The following is an 18,465-nucleotide window of genomic DNA, read 5'->3' as shown; positions in this document are numbered from 1 at the left end:
CCCCGGCCGTCCCTCTCAATCATGGCCCCAGTTCAGGAGGAAAAACCCACAAAATAGAACCGGGGTCCTATTCCATCATTCCTAGCTGCGGTATGCAAGGCGGCGCTGGCCTGCTTTGAACACTCTAATTTTTTCAAAGTAAACGCTTCGGGCCCCGGGCGGGACACCCAGTCAAGGGCATCCCGGGGGCGGACCGAGAGGCAGGGGCCGGGACAGACGGGTGCACGCCTCGCGGCGGACCGTCAGCTCGCGTCCCGAGGTCCAACTACGAGCTTTTTAACTGCAGCAACTTTAAGATACGCTATTGGAGCTGGAATTACCGCGGCTGCTGGCACCAGACTTGCCCTCCAATGGGTTCTCGCCCAAGGGTTTGGACTGTGCTCATTCCAATTACAGGGCCTCGAAAGAGTCCTGTATTGTTATTTTTCGTCACTACCTCCCCGTGTCGGGAGTGGGTAATTTGCGCGCCTGCTGCCTTCCTTGGATGTGGTAGCCGTTTCTCAGGCTCCCTCTCCGGAATCGAACCCTGATTCCCCGTTACCCGTTGTCACCATGGTAGGCGCAGAAAGTACCATCGAAAGTTGATAGGGCAGACATTCGAATGAGACGTCGCCGCCGCGGAGGGCCGGCGATCGGCTGGAAGTTATCGAGGATCACCAAGGGAGGCCGGGCCGGACGCGCGGAGGGCCGCGGCGCGGCGCGTGAACGCCGGCGCGACCCCTGGGCCCGCGCGCCCGGGCACCGCGTGGGTTTTGGGTCTGATAAATGCGCGCGTCCCCGGAGGTCGGCGCCCGTTTGCATGTATTAGCTCTAGAATTGCCACAGTTATCCAAGTAACTGAGGAGCGATCAAAGGAACCATAACTGATTTAATGAGCCATTCGCAGTTTCGCTGTACGGGCCGTGTGCACTTAGACTTGCATGGCTTAATCTTTGAGACAAGCATATGCTACTGGCAGGATCAACCAGGTAGGAGAGAGGGTGGCTGGGTAGCGCCTCTCGCTCGCCGGCCCGCCGGAGCGGGGGCTCGCGCGACTGTTTTCCGGACGCCGGCCGCGGTTCGCGGGGGCTCTAGGTGGTCTGACGCTGCCGCGGGGTGAGATGGATCGGGCTGGACCCGGCGCAGCCGAAGCCGAGGACGCGGAACCTCGAATGCGACCCTCGCGGACCCCTAAACGAGAGGAGCTGCGCCCGGCCTCGTAAGACACCTCTTCTCCGGTGCTAGGTCGACCCCGACGCCGCTGGCCGCCGCCGCCGCCTTGCCGCTATCCCTCCGCACGTTTGGGGCCGGTGGCGACCCGCAGGACGGCCGACAACTCGCTCGTTTGGCGGGGCGATGCAAGGTTAGGCGAACTGGGCGGTAACTCGGGTTAGTCGAGGGGACTTCGCGGTGGACAGGGGGGTGCGAATCCGGCCGGGCGGCCCTTCGATGGAGCCTGGTGCAGGGACATTCAATGGGATGAGCCGCGCTCGCCGCGGAACCTTCGAGCGCCGCTACTCAGCAAGTAAACGAGAGGGAGCTGCGCCCGGCCTCGTAAGACGCCTCTTCTCCGGTGCGAGCGCCCCGACGCCGCTGGCCGCCGCCGCCGCCTTGCCGCTATCCCGCCGCGCGTTTGGGGAGGGAGGGCGACCCGTAGGACGGCCCGCCGACTACACGACCGTTTGGCAGAGCGAGTGCAAGGTTAGGCGAGCTGGGCGGTAACTCGGGTTAGTCTGGGGAGACTCGCGGTGGACAGGGTGGCGCGAATCCGGCCGGGCGGCCCCATCGATTAAGCATTGGTAGGGAGCCGAGGATGAGCCGTGCGAAGTGGCCTCGGAGGCGGTCCGTGGGGGACGACGGGGGGGGACGGGCGTCGGCCCTCCGGCCCGAGCAGAGAACGTTCGGTCACCCAAGCGGGAATCTGCGCCCCGGCCCGAGTCGGACTCGGTCGGTGCGGCCCGCTGAGGCCCTCAACTATTCCCGTACGCGGGGGTCGGGAGCTGCGGCGCTGCGCCGGCGACTTACCCGCGCGAGGCACGCACTGCGTGCGGCCAGGATGCGGAGTTGGATCGGCGCTGGTTGGGAACCCTCGGGGAACGAAGGCGGACGGCGGCCAGCCGGCGCCGACGAACCCGTCGGGGAGGGGGCTGGTGGCAGGCGCGATCGGCACTATTGCTGACTGCCGGGAGGGAAGCTGCGCCCCGGCCGAGTCAGACTCAGCCGTTGCGGCCCCCCCGAGCCCGCAGCGCGTAGCGCGGAAGCCATACGCCCCCCCGATGCGGAGCGACAGACGCCCCCGCGACCGCGGTTGGTCGGGAAGGCTTTTCGGATAGAGGTCGGACGGTGTGTGTGGACGGCTTCCCGTGGTGCCGCCGCTATCAAGCCGGAGGGTTTGAGAAACGACATTCGCGGAAGGACCGGCGCGGCCGGCGGACGCTCGCACGCGCGGCGCCCGACACTCAGCCGCTCGCTCGGCCTCCGTGGATCGTGGCTAGGTGGGATGGATGCCAAACCGGGTCGTCTCGGTCTCGCCGCAGTACGGTCGCGCCGGGGCCTGCGGGGCGGCGCGGGGAGCGCACGCTCACGCGGCGGCCGGGGCGCTAGAGTGCGACCCGCAGTGGGTAGGAACCGTCCACCCGACGTCGGACGAGCCGAGGCCGATGGGGGCCCTACCAAGGCGGGTCATGAGTGCCAGTCGGTCAGTTGGGTGAGGGGGTACTCGGAGGCCCGCCGGGAGCAGACGGGCGACCGGGGATGGGGGGCGTACGCGGGCGGGCGCCGGGAGAAGACGGCCCGTCCGGGGTCGAATCTCGGCCTGTGTTTTCGGAGCCGGCCGGGCATCACGCTCCCTCCTTGGATGGACAACATTCGTAGTTGACACTTTGTGTCATTTTATCCGAGCGGGCGGGCGCCTCGAGAGGCGGACCGTCCGGGGCGACTCTCGGCCTGTGTTTTCGGAGCCGGCCGGGCCTCACGCTCCCTCCTTGGATGGACAACATTCGTAGTTGACACTTTGTGTCATTTTATCCGAGCGGGCGGGCGCCGCGAGGCGGACCGTCCGGGGCGACTCTCGGCCTGTGTTTAAGGAGCCGGCCGGGCATCACGCTCCTTCCTTGGATGGACAACATTCGCAGTTGACACTTTGTGTCATTTTATCCGAGCAGACGGGCGCCGCGAGGCGGACCGTCCGGGGCGACTCTCGGCCTGTGTTTTCGGAGCCGGCCGGGCATCACGCTCCCTCCTTGGATGGACAACATTCGTAGTTGACACTTTGTGTCATTTTATCCGAGCAGACGGGCGCCGCGAGGCGACCGTCCGGGGCGACTCTCGGCCTGTGTTTAAGGAGCCGGCCGGGCATCACGCTCCTTCCTTGGATGGACAACATTCGTAGTTGACACTTTGTGTCATTTTATCCGAGCGGGCGGGCGCCGCGAGGCGGACCGTCCGGGGCGACTCTCGGCCTGTGTTTAAGGAGCCGGCCGGGCATCACGCTCCTTCCTTGGATGGACAACATTCGCAGTTGACACTTTGTGTCATTTTATCCGAGCAGACGGGCGCCGCGAGGCGGACCGTCCGGGGCGACTCTCGGCCTGTGTTTTCGGAGCCGGCCGGGCATCACGCTCCCTCCTTGGATGGACAACATTCGTAGTTGACACTTTGTGTCATTTTATCCGAGCAGACGGGCGCCGCGAGGCGGACCGTCCGGGGCGACTCTCGGCCTGTGTTTAAGGAGCCGGCCGGGCATCACGCTCCTTCCTTGGATGGACAACATTCGCAGTTGACACTTTGTGTCATTTTATCCGAGCAGACGGGCGCCGCGAGGCGGACCGTCCGGGGCGACTCTCGGCCTGTGTTTTCGGAGCCGGCCGGGCATCACGCTCCCTCCTTGGATGGACAACATTCGTAGTTGACACTTTGTGTCATTTTATCCGAGCAGACGGGCGCCGCGAGGCGGACCGTCCGGGGCGACTCTCGGCCTGTGTTTAAGGAGCCGGCCGGGCATCACGCTCCTTCCTTGGATGGACAACATTCGCAGTTGACACTTTGTGTCATTTTATCCGAGCAGACGGGCGCCGCGAGGCGGACCGTCCGGGGCGACTCTCGGCCTGTGTTTTCGGAGCCGGCCGGGCATCACGCTCCCTCCTTGGATGGACAACATTCGTAGTTGACACTTTGTGTCATTTTATCCGAGCAGACGGGCGCCGCGAGGCGGACCGTCCGGGGCGACTCTCGGCCTGTGTTTAAGGAGCCGGCCGGGCATCACGCTCCTTCCTTGGATGGACAACATTCGCAGTTGACACTTTGTGTCATTTTATCCGAGCAGACGGGCGCCGCGAGGCGGACCGTCCGGGGCGACTCTCGGCCTGTGTTTTCGGAGCCGGCCGGGCATCACGCTCCCTCCTTGGATGGACAACATTCGTAGTTGACACTTTGTGTCATTTTATCCGAGCAGACGGGCGCCGCGAGGCGGACCGTCCGGGGCGACTCTCGGCCTGTGTTTAAGGAGCCGGCCGGGCATCACGCTCCTTCCTTGGATGGACAACATTCGCAGTTGACACTTTGTGTCATTTTATCCGAGCAGACGGGCGCCGCGAGGCGGACCGTCCGGGGCGACTCTCGGCCTGTGTTTTCGGAGCCGGCCGGGCATCACGCTCCCTCCTTGGATGGACAACATTCGTAGTTGACACTTTGTGTCATTTTATCCGAGCAGACGGGCGCCGCGAGGCGGACCGTCCGGGGCGACTCTCGGCCTGTGTTTAAGGAGCCGGCCGGGCATCACGCTCCTTCCTTGGATGGACAACATTCGCAGTTGACACTTTGTGTCATTTTGTTCGGCCTGTGTTTAAGGAGGCGGCCGTCCTCCACTCGGTCCGTGTTTAAGGAGCGACACTCGCGCTCCGGTTCGGCCTGTATTTAGGGAGGCGGCCGTCCTCCGCTTGGTCTGTGTTAAGGGCGACACTCTGTCCATGTTTGAGGAGCCTGGCCCTGACGCTCCTCTCCGGCCTGTGTTTAAGGAGGCGGCCGTCCTCCCCTTGGTCCGTGTTAAGGGCGACACTCGGTCCATGTTTGAGGAGCCTGGCCCTGACGCTCCTCTCCGGCCTGTGTTTAAGGAGGCGGCCGTCCTCCCCTTGGTCCGTGTTAAGGGCGACACTCGGTCCATGTTTGAGGAGCCTGGCCCTGACGCTCCTCTCCGGCCTGTGTTTAAGGAGGCGGCCGTCCTCCCCTTGGTCTGTGTTAAGGGCGACACTCGGTCCATGTTTGAGGAGCCTGGCCCTGACGCTCCTCTCCGGCCTGTGTTTAAGGAGGCGGCCGTCCTCCCCTTGGTCTGTGTTAAGGGCGACACTCGGTCCATGTTTGAGGAGCCTGGCCCTGACGCTCCTCTCCGGCCTGTGTTTAAGGAGGCGGCCGTCCTCCCCTTGGTCTGTGTTAAGGGCGACACTCGGTCCATGTTTGAGGAGCCTGGCCCTGACGCTCCTCTCCGGCCTGTGTTTAAGGAGGCGGCCGTCCTCCCCTTGGTCTGTGTTAAGGGCGACACTCGGTCCGTGTTTAAGGAGCGGCCCTCGCGCTCCGGTTCGGCCTGTATTTAGGGAGGCGGCCGTCCTCCGCTTGGTCTGTGTTAAGGGCGACACTCGGTCCGTGTTTAAGGAGCCGGCCCTGACGCTCCTCTTCGGCCTGTGTTTAAGGAGGCGGCCGTCCTCCACTTCCTTCCATGCACCACCACATTCGCAGTTGACACTTTGCCATTTTTTCAGAGAGGTGACACTTAGTCGTTTTTTCGAAAGTTGACACTTAGTCGTTTTTTCGAAAGTTGACACTTTGCCGTTTTTTCAGAGAGGCGACACTTAGTCGTTTTTTCGAAAGTTGACACTTAGCCGTTTTTTCGAAAGTTGACACTTAGCCGTTTTTTCGAAAGTTGACACTTAGCCGTTTTTTCGAAAGTTGACACTTAGTCACTTTTTCGCCACAGTGACACCTCCAGCGCGTGCCACGGCGCTTTTCAGGTCTTCTATCCGACCTTGTGCTGTCGAGGACGGCGTGTCCGACGCCGTGGGGAGACCAGCACCATCTCCTCCATACTCGTAAACGGGGTGCTTTGGAAAACGGGGGGAAAGTCGATGAGTACACTGACTACTGGGACCATTTCATTGTACTCTGGCGCACCTGAAGACCAAAAAAGGTACTGCACCTTAGCCCGGGTACCTCACCCCCTGGTACCTCGAGGAGAACTTAGAAAAATTTCGACAAATTTTTGGTGAGCTCCAGGGAGAGAGGCTGATTTTTCGCTTTTTGAGGCCGACCGCCGAACCGGCGCGGGGCGGACTCACAAGCCCCGCAGAGCCGTGGGCACTTAGTCGTTTTTTCAGAGAGGCGACACTTAGTCGTTTTTTCAGAGGCGACACTTAGTCGTTTTTTCGAAAGTTGACACTTAGCCGTTTTTTCGAAAGTCGACACTTAGCCGTTTTTTTGGAAAGTTGACACTTAGTCGTTTTTTCGAAAGTTGACACTTAGTCGTTTTTTCGCCACAATTGGCTCTGAGCTCCAGGGGGAGAGCCTGGTTTTGCCTTATTTCAGGCCGGCTGGGGAACCGGCGCGGGTCGGATGCACGAGCCCGGCAGAGCCGTGGGCACTTAGAAAATTTTCGCCGATTAAGCTGGGACCTCCAGGCGGAGACCGGCATTCCTCGTCCTCGGGGTTCGACCCAGGAACCGGCGCTGGGCAGACGCCGTAGCCACGCAGAGCCGTGGGCACTTAGAAAATATTCGCCAAGTTGGCTCTGAGCTCCAGGCGGAGAGGCTGGTTTTGCCTTATTTCAGGCCGGCTGGGGAACCGGCGCGGGTCGGATGCACGAGCCCGCAGAGCCGTGGGCACTTTGCCATTTTCTCAGAGTCGACACTTAGTCGTTTTTTCAGAGAGGCGACACTCTGTCGTTTTTTCGAAAGTTGACACTTTGCCGTTTTTTCAGAGAGGCGACACTTAGCCGTTTTTTCGAAAGTTGACACTTAGCCGTTTTTTCGAAAGTCGACACTTAGCCGTTTTTTCAGAGATGTGACACTTTGCCGTTTTTTCGAAAGTCGACACTTAGCCGTTTTTTCAGAGATGTGACACTTAGAAACTTTTTGCCAAGTTGGCTGTGAGCTCCAGGAGGAGACCGTTATTTTTCGTCATTCGAGGCCGACTGCGGAACCGGCGCTGGGCGGACGCCAAAGCTCGGCAGGGCCGTGGGCACTTAGAAACTTTTTGCCAAGTTGGCTGTGAGCTCCAGGAGGAGACCGTTATTTTTCGTCATTCGAGGCCGACTGCGGAACCGGCGCTGGGCGGACGCCAAAGCTCGGCAGGGCCGTGGGCACTTAGAAACTTTTTGCCAAGTTGGCTGTGAGCTCCAGGAGGAGACCGTTATTTTTCGTCATTCGAGGCCGACTGCGGAACCGGCGCTGAGCGGACGCCAAAGCTCGGCAGGGCCGTGGGCACTTAGAAACTTTTTGCCAAGTTGGCTGTGAGCTCCAGGAGGAGACCGTTATTTTTCGTCATTCGAGGCCGACTGCGGAACCGGCGCTGGGCGGACGCCAAAGCTCGGCAGGGCCGTGGGCACTTAGAAACTTTTTGCCAAGTTGGCTGTGAGCTCCAGGAGGAGACCGTTATTTTTCGTCATTCGAGGCCGACTGCGGAACCGGCGCTGGGCGGACGCCAAAGCTCGGCAGGGCCGTGGGCACTTAGAAACTTTTTGCCAAGTTGGCTGTGAGCTCCAGGAGGAGACCGTTATTTTTCGTCATTCGAGGCCGACTGCGGAACCGGCGCTGGGCGGACGCCAAAGCTCGGCAGGGCCGTGGGCACTTAGAAACTTTTTGCCAAGTTGGCTGTGAGCTCCAGGAGGAGACCGTTATTTTTCGTCATTCGAGGCCGACTGCGGAACCGGCGCTGGGCGGACGCCAAAGCTCGGCAGGGCCGTGGGCACTTAGAAACTTTTTGCCAAGTTGGCTGTGAGCTCCAGGAGGAGACCGTTATTTTTCGTCATTCGAGGCCGACTGCGGAACCGGCGCTGAGCGGACGCCAAAGCTCGGCAGGGCCGTGGGCACTTAGAAACTTTTTGCCAAGTTGGCTGTGAGCTCCAGGAGGAGACCGTTATTTTTCGTCATTCGAGGCCGACTGCGGAACCGGCGCTGGGCGGACGCCAAAGCTCGGCAGGGCCGTGGGCACTTAGAAACTTTTTGCCAAGTTGGCTGTGAGCTCCAGGAGGAGACCGTTATTTTTCGTCATTCTAGGCCGGCTGCAGAACCGGCGCGGGTCGGATGCACGAGCCCGCAGAGCCGTGGGCACTTTGCCACTTTTTCGCCACAATTGGCTGTGAGCTCCAGGAGGAGACCGTTATTTTTCGTCATTCTAGGCCGGTTGCAGAACCGGCGCGGCTCGGATGCACGAGCCCGCAGAGCCGTGGGCACTTAGAAAATTTTCAGAGAGGCGACACTTTGCCATTTTTTCAGAGAGGTGACACTTAGTCGTTTTTTCGAAAGTTGACACTTAGCCGTTTTTTCGAAAGTTGACACTTAGTCGTTTTTTCGAAAGTTGACACTTAGTCGTTTTTTCGCCAAAGTGCCCACCTCCAGCGCGTGCCACGGCGCTTTCCAGGTCTTCTATCCGACCTTGTGCTGTCGAGGACGGCGTGTCCGACGCCGTGGGGAGACCAGCACCATCTCCTCCATACTCGTAAACGAGGTGCTTTGGAAAACGGGGGGAAAGTCGATGAGTACACTGACTACTGGGACCATTTCATTGTACTCTGGCGCACCTGAAGACCAAAAAAGGTACTGCACCTTAGCCCGGGTACCTCACCCCCTGGTACCTCGAGGTGAGCTCCAGGGAGAGAGGCTGATTTTTTGCTTTTTGAGGCCGACCACCGAACCGGCGCGGGGCGGACTCACAAGCCCCGCAGAGCCGTGGGCACTTAGTCGTTTTTTCGAAAGTTGACACTTAGTCGTTTTTTCGCCGATTTTGCTGGGACCTCCAGGCGAGGACCGGCGTTTTTCGTCTTCCGGGTCCGACCCGGGAACCAGCGCCGAGCGGACACATTCGCTCGCTAGTGCCGTTGGCACTTAGAAAATTTTTCGTTTGTCATGAGCTCCGGGCGGAGACCGGCGTTTTTCGTCTTCCGGGTCCGACCCGGGAACCAGCGCCGAGCGGACACATTCGCTCGCAAGTGCCGTTGGCACTTAGAAAATTTTTCGTTTGTCATGAGCTCCGGGCGGAGAGCGGCGTTTTTCGTCTTCCGGGTTCGACCCGGGAACCAGCGCCGAGCGGACACATTCGCTCGCTAGTGCCGTTGGCACTTAGAAAATTTTTCGTTTGTCATGAGCTCCGGGCGGAGACCGGCGTTTTTTGTCTTCCGGGTTCGACCCGGGAACCAGCGCCGAGCGGACACATTCGCTCGCTAGTGCCGTTGGCACTTAGAAAATTTTTCGTTTGTCATGAGCTCCGGGCGGAGAGCGGCGTTTTTCGTCTTCCGGGTTCGACCCGGGAACCAGCGCCGAGCGGACACATTCGCTCGCTAGTGCCGTTGGCACTTAGAAAATTTTTCGTTTGTCATGAGCTCCGGGCGGAGAGCGGCGTTTTTCGTCTTCCGGGTTCGACCCGGGAACCAGCGCCGAGCGGACACATTCGCTCGCTAGTGCCGTTGGCACTTAGAAAATTTTTCGTTTGTAATGAGCTCCGGGCGGAGAGCGGCGTTTTTCGTCTTCCGGGTTCGACCCGGGAACCAGCGCCGAGCGGACACATTCGCTCGCTAGTGCCGTTGGCACTTAGAAAATTTTTCGTTTGTCATGAGCTCCGGGCGGAGAGCGGCGTTTTTCGTCTTCCGGGTTCGACCCGGGAACCAGCGCCGAGCGGACACATTCGCTCGCTAGTGCCGTTGGCACTTAGAAAATTTTTCGTTTGTCATGAGCTCCGGGCGGAGAGCGGCGTTTTTCGTCTTCCGGGTTCGACCCGGGAACCAGCGCCGAGCGGACACATTCGCTCGCTAGTGCCGTTGGCACTTAGAAAATTTTTCGTTTGTCATGAGCTCCGGGCGGAGACCGGCATTTTTCGTCATTCGAGGCCGACGGGGGAACCAGCCGGAGCGGACACGTTTGCTCGGAAGAGCCGTTGGCACTTAGAAAAAATTCCGTGTCTCGTGAGCTCCAGGGGGGACAGGCTGGTTTTATTCATCCGTAGCCGACATGGGAACCAGCGCGGAGCGGATTGGTGTTGCGCTGCCATATACCTCATCTCTCTCAGGAGTCCCCCCCTTATACGTGCCGATGGTGTTTTGGAAAACGGGGGGTAACTGGATGAGTACACTGACTAGGGGGACCAGTACACTAGCGAGTGGGACCAGTACACTGACTAGTGGGACCAACACACTATGAGCGCCTGGTACCTAAAATGGAAGTATAGAGGCCGAATTTCGGGCAAGATCACGCCGGGTTAGGCTTCCAGGACCTCGGCTAAGCAATTTTAACGGGTCGCCCGGTTCTTTTTTTTATCCAGCCCGGTTCTTTTTTTATCCAGCCCGGTTCTTTTTACACTTCCAGCTGAAGCTCGGGAGCGGCTTTTTGCACAAGAACACGCCGTGTTAGGCTTCCAGGACCTCGGCTAAGCAATTTTAACGGGTCGCCCGGTTCTTTTTTGATCCAGCCCGGTTCTTTTTTTTATCCAGCCCGGTTCTTTTTACACTTCCAGCTGGAGCTTGGGAGCGGCTTTTTGCACAAGATCACGCCGGGTTAGGCTTCCAGGACCTCGGCTAAGCAATTTTAACGGGTCGCCCGGTTCTTTTTTGATCCAGCCCGGTTCTTTTTTTTATCCAGCCTGGTTCTTTTTACACTTCCAGCTGGAGCTCGGGAGCGGCTATTTGCACAAGATCACGCCGTGTTAGGCTTCCAGGACCTCGGCTAAGCAATTTTAACGGGTCGCCCGGTTCTTTTTTGATCCAGCCCGGTTCTTTTTTTTATCCAGCCCGGTTCTTTTTACACTTCCAGCTGGAGCTCGGGAGCGGCTTTTTGCACAAGATCACGCCGGGTTAGGCTTCCAGGACCTCGGCTAAGCAATTTTAACGGGTCCCCCGGTTCTTTTTTGATCCAGCCCGGTTCTTTTTTTATCCAGCCCGGTTCTTTTTACACTTCCAGCTGGAGCTCGGGAGCGGCTTTTTGCACAAGATCACGCCGTGTTAGGCTTCCAGGACCTCGGCTAAGCAATTTTAACGGGTCGCCCGGTTCTTTTTTGATCCAGCCCGGTTCTTTTTTTTATCCAGCCCGGTTCTTTTTACACTTCCAGCTGGAGCTCGGGAGCGGCTTTTTGCACAAGATCACGCCGGGTTAGGCTTCCAGGACCTCGGCTAAGCAATTTTAACGGGTCGCCCGGTTCTTTTTTGATCCAGCCCGGTTCTTTTTTTATCCAGCCCGGTTCTTTTTACACTTCCAGCTGGAGCTCGGGAGCGGCTTTTTGCACAAGATCACGCCGGGTTAGGCTTCCAGGACCTCGGCTAAGCAATTTTAACGGGTCGCCCGGTTCTTTTTTGATCCAGCCCGGTTCTTTTTTTTATCCAGCCTGGTTCTTTTTACACTTCCAGCTGGAGCTCGGGAGCGGCTATTTGCACAAGATCACGCCGTGTTAGGCTTCCAGGACCTCGGCTAAGCAATTTTAACGGGTCGCCCGGTTCTTTTTTGATCCAGCCCGGTTCTTTTTTTTATCCAGCCCGGTTCTTTTTACACTTCCAGCTGGAGCTCGGGAGCGGCTTTTTGCACAAGATCACGCCGGGTTAGGCTTCCAGGACCTCGGCTAAGCAATTTTAACGGGTCCCCCGGTTCTTTTTTGATCCAGCCCGGTTCTTTTTTTATCCAGCCCGGTTCTTTTTACACTTCCAGCTGGAGCTCGGGAGCGGCTTTTTGCACAAGATCACGCCGTGTTAGGCTTCCAGGACCTCGGCTAAGCAATTTTAACGGGTCGCCCGGTTCTTTTTTGATCCAGCCCGGTTCTTTTTTTTATCCAGCCCGGTTCTTTTTACACTTCCAGCTGGAGCTCGGGAGCGGCTTTTTGCACAAGATCACGCCGGGTTAGGCTTCCAGGACCTCGGCTAAGCAATTTTAACGGGTCGCCCGGTTCTTTTTTGATCCAGCCCGGTTCTTTTTTTATCCAGCCCGGTTCTTTTTACACTTCCAGCTGGAGCTCGGGAGCGGCTTTTTGCACAAGATCACGCCGGGTTAGGCTTCCAGGACCTCGGCTAAGCAATTTTAACGGGTCGCCCGGTTCTTTTTTTTTATCCAGCCCGGTTCTTTTTTGATCCAGCCCGGTTCTTTTTACACTTCCAGCTGGAGCTCGGGAGCGGCTTTTTGCACAAGATCACGCCGTGTTAGGCTTCCAGGACCTCGGCTAAGCAATTTTAACGGGTCGCCCGGTTCTTTTTTTTATCCAGCCCGGTTCTTTTTTTATCCAGCCCGGTTCTTTTTACACTTCCAGCTGGAGCTCGGGAGCGGCTTTTTGCACAAGATCACGCCGGGTTAGGCTTCCAGGACCTCGGCTAAGCAATTTTAACGGGCCGCCCGGTTCTTTTTTTTATCCAGCCCGGTTCTTTTTTGATCCAGCCCGGTTCTTTTTACACTTCCAGCTGGAGCTCGGGAGCGGCTTTTTGCACAAGATCACGCCGTGTTAGGCTTCCAGGACCTCGGCTAAGCAATTTTAACGGGTCGCCCGGTTCTTTTTTTTATCCAGCCCGGTTCTTTTTTTATCCAGCCCGGTTCTTTTTACACTTCCAGCTGGAGCTCGGGAGCGGCTTTTTGCACAAGATCACGCCGTGTTAGGCTTCCAGGACCTCGGCTAAGCAATTTTAACGGGTCGCCCGGTTCTTTTTTTTATCCAGCCCGGTTCTTTTTTTATCCAGCCCGGTTCTTTTTACACTTCCAGCTGGAGCTCTGGAGCGGCTTTTTGGACAAGATCACGCCGTGTTAGGCTTCCAGGACCTCGGCGAAGCAATTTTAACGGGTCGCCCGGTTCTTTTTTGATCCAGCCCGGTTCTTTTTTTTATCCAGCCTGGTTCTTTTTACACTTCCAGCTGGAGCTCGGGAGCGGCTTTTTGCACAAGATCACGCCGTGTTAGGCTTCCAGGACCTCGGCGAAGCAATTTTAACGGGTCGCCCGGTTCTTTTTTGATCCAGCCCGGTTCTTTTTTTATCCAGCCCGGTTCTTTTTACACTTCCAGCTGGAGCTCGGGAGCGGCTTTTTGCACAAGATCACGCCGTGTTAGGCTTCCAGGACCTCGGCTAAGCAATTTTAACGGGTCGCCCGGTTCTTTTTTGATCCAGCCCGGTTCTTTTTTTATCCAGCCCGGTTCTTTTTACACTTCCAGCTGGAGCTCGGGAGCGGCTTTTTGCACAAGATCACGCCGTGTTAGGCTTCCAGGACCTCGGCTAAGCAATTTTAACGGGTCGCCCGGTTCTTTTTTGATCCAGCCCGGTTCTTTTTTTTATCCAGCCCGGTTCTTTTCACACTTCCAGCTGGAGCTCGGGAGCGGCTTTTTGCACAAGATCACGCCGTGTTAGGCTTCCAGGACCTCGGCTAAGCAATTTTAACGGGTCGCCCGGTTCTTTTTTGATCCAGCCCGGTTCTTTTTTTATCCAGCCCGGTTCTTTTTACACTTCCAGCTGGAGCTCGGGAGCGGCTTTTTGCACAAGATCACGCCGTGTTAGGCTTCCAGGACCTCGGCTCAGCAATTTTAACGGGTCGCCCGGTTCTTTTTTGATCCAGCCCGGTTCTTTTTTTATCCAGCCCGGTTCTTTTTACACTTCCAGCTGGAGCTCGGGAGCGGCTTTTTGCACAAGATCACGCCGTGTTAGGCTTCCAGGACCTCGGCTCAGCAATTTTAACGGGTCGCCCGGTTCTTTTTTGATCCAGCCCGGTTCTTTTTTTATCCAGCCCGGTTCTTTTTACACTTCCAGCTGGAGCTCGGGAGCGGCTTTTTGCACAAGATCACGCCGTGTTAGGCTTCCAGGACCTCGGCTAAGCAATTTTAACGGGTCGCCCGGTTCTTTTTTTGATCCAGCCCGGTTCTTTTTTTTTATCCAGCCTGGTTCTTTTTACACTTCCAGCTGGAGCTCGGGAGCGGCTTTTTGCACAAGATCACGCCGTGTTAGGCTTCCAGGACCTCGGCTAAGCAATTTTAACGGGTCGCCCGGTTCTTTTTTGATCCAGCCCGGTTCTTTTTCCACTTCCAGCTGGAGCTCAGCAGCGGCTTTTTGCACAAGATCACGCCGGGTTAGGCTTCCAGGACCTCGGCTAAGCACTTCTAACGGGTCGCCCGGTTCTTTTTTTGAACCAGCCCGGTTCTTTTTACACTTCCAGCTGGAGCTCAGCAGCGGCTTTTTGCACAAGATCACGCCGGGTTAGGCTTCCAGGACCTCGGCTAAGCACTTCTAACGGGCCCTGGTCCACCCCTGCCAGCGCATTTCAAAACTTGGCATTAATTTCGACCTAAGAGACGAAGTCTGATTTTTTTCTACCACTTGGGCGGCCTTTTTGCACCCAGAACACCCGCACCGGCACCATAAATTCGAAGGGTGCCGAGTGCGTCGGCGCAGATTCTGCGACGGAGTGACACTTCCCTCTTGTGGACATTCAGCGGTAGGTGAAATGCGCACTCGGTCTTCTCTTTTCTTTTCCTTCCAGTGAAACTTTGGCAACATTCTGCGAGCTGCTGGCTTCCAGAACCTCGGCCAAGCAGGTGGAGGATTTTTTTCCACTTCCAGCTGGAGGTGAGGAGGGACTTTTTGGGCAAGATCACGCCGACTTAGCAAGCAAGGTGGAAGTGCCAGCATGCTCCGTGGCTGGAAGTGTGGAGCTCCAGCACCCTCCCTGCCTATGGAAGTGTGGAGCTCCAGCACCCTCCCTGCCTATGGAAGTGTGGAGCTCCAGCACCCTCCCTGCCTATGGAAGTGTGGAGCTCCAGCACCCTCCCTGCCTATGGAAGTGTGGAGCTCCAGCACCCTCCCTGCCTATGGAAGTGTGGAGCTCCAGCACCCTCCCTGCCTATGGAAGTGTGGAGCTCCAGCACCCTCCCTGCCTATGGAAGTGTGGAGCTCCAGCACCCTCCCTGCCTATGGAAGTGTGGAGCTCCAGCACCCTCCGTGCCTAGGGAAGTGTGGAGCTCCAGCACCCTCCGTGCCTATGGAAGAGCCACCTCCGCGGGCATGCTGCTCAACCACGCCGGCCCAGAGTTCCAGCCGCTCGGCTACACTCTCTCACAAGCCCCGCCTGGAGCTCCCCAGCCCGCCCCTGGTACCTCAACTACCGAGGCCAGCCGCTCGACCAGGCCGGCCCAGAGTTCCAGCCGCTCGGATAAGCTCTGTCACTCTCCCGCTAAGCAGCCACCGGTAACGGGGAAATGTCGCCGCCTTGTGGACACGCCGTTGTAAATGAATGGGCTTTCGCACTTAGTGCAATTTTCGCCAGCTCCGTGGCTGCAAGTATGGAGCTATGGAGCTATGGAGCCACCAGACAGGCTGGAGCTCTGGAGCTATGGAAGTATGGAGCTCTGGAGCTATGGAGCTATGGAGCTATGGAGCTCTGGGGCTATGGAGCTATGGAGCTATGGAGCTCTGGTGCTATGGAGCTCTGGAGCTCTGGTGCTATGGAGCTATGGAGCTATGGAGCTATGGAGCTATGGAGCTATGGAAGTCTGGAGCTATGGAAGTATGGAGCTATGGAAGTATGGAGCTATGGAGCTATGGAGCTATGGAGCTATGGAGCCACCAGCCAGCACCCTCCGTGGCTCAACCACGCCGGCCCAGAGTTCCAGCCGCTCGGCTTCACTCTCTCACAAGCCCCGCCTGGAGCTCCCCAGCCCGCCCCTGGTACCTCAACTACCGAGGCCAGCCGCTCGACCAGGCCGGCCCAGAGTTCCAGCCGCTCGGCTTCACTCTCTCACAAGACCCGCCTGGAGCTCCCCGGCCCACCCCTGGTACCTCAACTACCGAGGCCAGCCGTTCGACCACGCCGGCGCAGAGTTCCAGCCGCTCGGATAAGCTCTGTCACTCTCCTGCCGCGCAGCCACCGGTAACGGGGAAATGTCGCCGCCTTGTGGACACGCCCTTGTAAATGAATGGGCTTTCGCACTTAGTGCAATTTTCGCCAACTCTCTGACTGGAGCTATGGAAGTATGGAGCTATGGAGCCACCAGCCACCCAGGCTGGAGCTATGGAGCTCTGGTGCTATGGAGCTCTGGTGCTATGGAGCTATGGAGCTCTGGAGCTCTGGTGCTATGGAGCTATGGAGCTCTGGAAGTATGGAGCTATGGAGCTCTGGAGGTATGGAGCTATGGAGCCCTGGAGCCCTGGAGCTATGGAGCCCTGGAGCTATGGAGCCCTGGAGCCCTGGAGCTATGGAGCCCTGGAGCTATGGAGCTATGGAGCCCTGGAGCTATGGAGCTATGGAGCTCTGGTGCTATGGAGCTATGGAGCTCTGGTGCTATGGAGCTATGGAGCTCTGGTGCTATGGAGCTATGGAGCTCTGGTGCTATGGAGCTATGGAGCTCTGGTGCTATGGAGCTATGGAGCTCTGGTGCTATGGAGCTATGGAGCTCTGGTGCTATGGAGCTATGGAGCTCTGGTGCTATGGAGCTATGGAGCTCTGGTGCTATGGAGCTATGGAGCTATGGAGCTCTGGTGCTATGGAGCTATGGAGCTCTGGTGCTATGGAGCTATGGAGCTCTGGTGCTATGGAGCTATGGAGCTCTGGTGCTATGGAGCTCTGGTGCTATGGAGCTATGGAGCTCTGGTGCTATGGAGCTATGGAGCTCTGGAGGTATGGAGCTATGGAGCCACCAGCCAGCACCCTCCGTGGCTGGATCAATGGAAGTGTTTTAGGTACCAGGCAGCCAAAGGGCCGAGGCCTCACGCTCGACCACGCCGGCGCAGAGTTCCAGCCGCTCGGATAAGCTCTGTCACTCACCCGCCGCGCAGCCACCGGTAACGGGGAAATGTCGCCGCCTTGTGGACACGCCGTTGTAAATGAATGGGCTTTCGCACTTAGTGCAATTTTAGCCAACTCTCTGACTGGAGCTATGGAAGTATGGAGCTATGGAGCCACCAGCCACCCAGGCTGGAGCTATGGAGCTATGGAGCTCTGGTGCTATGGAGCTATGGAGCTCTGGTGCTATGGAGCTATGGAGCTCTGGTGCTATGGAGCTATGGAGCTCTGGTGCTATGGAGCTATGGAGCTCTGGTGCTATGGAGCTATGGAGCTCTGGTGCTATGGAGCTATGGAGCTCTGGTGCTATGGAGCTATGGAGCTCTGGTGCTATGGAGCTATGGAGCTCTGGTGCTATGGAGCTATGGAGCTCTGGTGCTATGGAGCTATGGAGCTATGGAGCTCTGGTGCTATGGAGCTATGGAGCTCTGGTGCTATGGAGCTATGGAGCTCTGGTGCTATGGAGCTATGGAGCTCTGGTGCTATGGAGCTCTGGTGCTATGGAGCTATGGAGCTCTGGTGCTATGGAGCTCTGGAGCTCTGGAGGTATGGAGCTATGGAGCCACCAGCCAGCACCCTCCGTGGCTGGATCAATGGAAGTGTTTTAGGTACCAGGCAGCCAAAGGGCCGAGGCCTCACGCTCGACCACGCCGGCGCAGAGTTCCAGCCGCTCGGATAAGCTCTGTCACTCACCCGCCGCGCAGCCACCGGTAACGGGGAAATGTCGCCGCCTTGTGGACACGCCGTTGTAAATGAATGGGCTTTCGCACTTAGTGCAATTTTAGCACACTCTCTGACTGGAGCTATGGAAGTATGGAGCTATGGAGCCACCAGCCACCCAGGCTGGAGCTATGGAGCTCTGGAGGTATGGAGCTATGGAGCCCTGGAGCTATGGAGCTATGGAGCCCTGGAGCTATGGAGCCCTGGAGCTATGGAGCTATGGAGCTCTGGTGCTATGGAGCTATGGAGCTCTGGTGCTATGGAGCTATGGAGCTCTGGTGCTATGGAGCTATGGAGCTCTGGTGCTATGGAGCTATGGAGCTCTGGTGCTATGGAGCTATGGAGCTCTGGTGCTATGGAGCTATGGAGCTCTGGTGCTATGGAGCTATGGAGCTCTGGTGCTATGGAGCTATGGAGCTCTGGTGCTATGGAGCTATGGAGCTATGGAGCCACCAGCCAGCACCCTCCGTGGCTGGATCAATGGAAGTGTTTTAGGTACCAGGCAGCCAAAGGGCCGGGGCCTCACGCTCGACCACGCCGGCGCAGAGTTCCAGCCGCTCGGATAAGCTCTGTCACTCACCCGCCACGCAGCCACCGGTAACGGGGAAATGTCGCCGCCTGGCGGACACGCCGTTGTAAATGAATGGGCTTTCGCACTTAGTGCAATTTTCGCCAACTCTCTGACTGGAGCTATGGAAGTATGGAGCTATGGAGCCACCAGCCACCCAGGCTGGAGCTATGGAGCTCTGGAGGTATGGAGCTATGGAGCCCTGGAGCTATGGA

At 58.0% G+C, this 18,465-nt stretch overlaps 1 pseudogene; it reads right to left on the bottom strand.

Moving 5' to 3' along the window:
- On the bottom strand, positions 1–971 carry LOC147037330 (18S ribosomal RNA; annotated as a pseudogene; the record flags this gene model as incomplete).
- Between the last annotated feature and the right edge of the window lie 17,494 nt (positions 972–18,465).

Source organism: Syngnathus leptorhynchus, unplaced genomic scaffold (assembly GCF_054491065.1).
Source record: "Syngnathus leptorhynchus isolate UIUO unplaced genomic scaffold, UIUO_Slep HiC_scaffold_232, whole genome shotgun sequence".
Lineage (NCBI taxonomy): Eukaryota > Metazoa > Chordata > Actinopteri > Syngnathiformes > Syngnathidae > Syngnathus > Syngnathus leptorhynchus.
The sequence above is the reverse complement of the archived record's forward strand: the minus strand, read 5'-3'. Positions and strand labels throughout refer to the sequence as shown.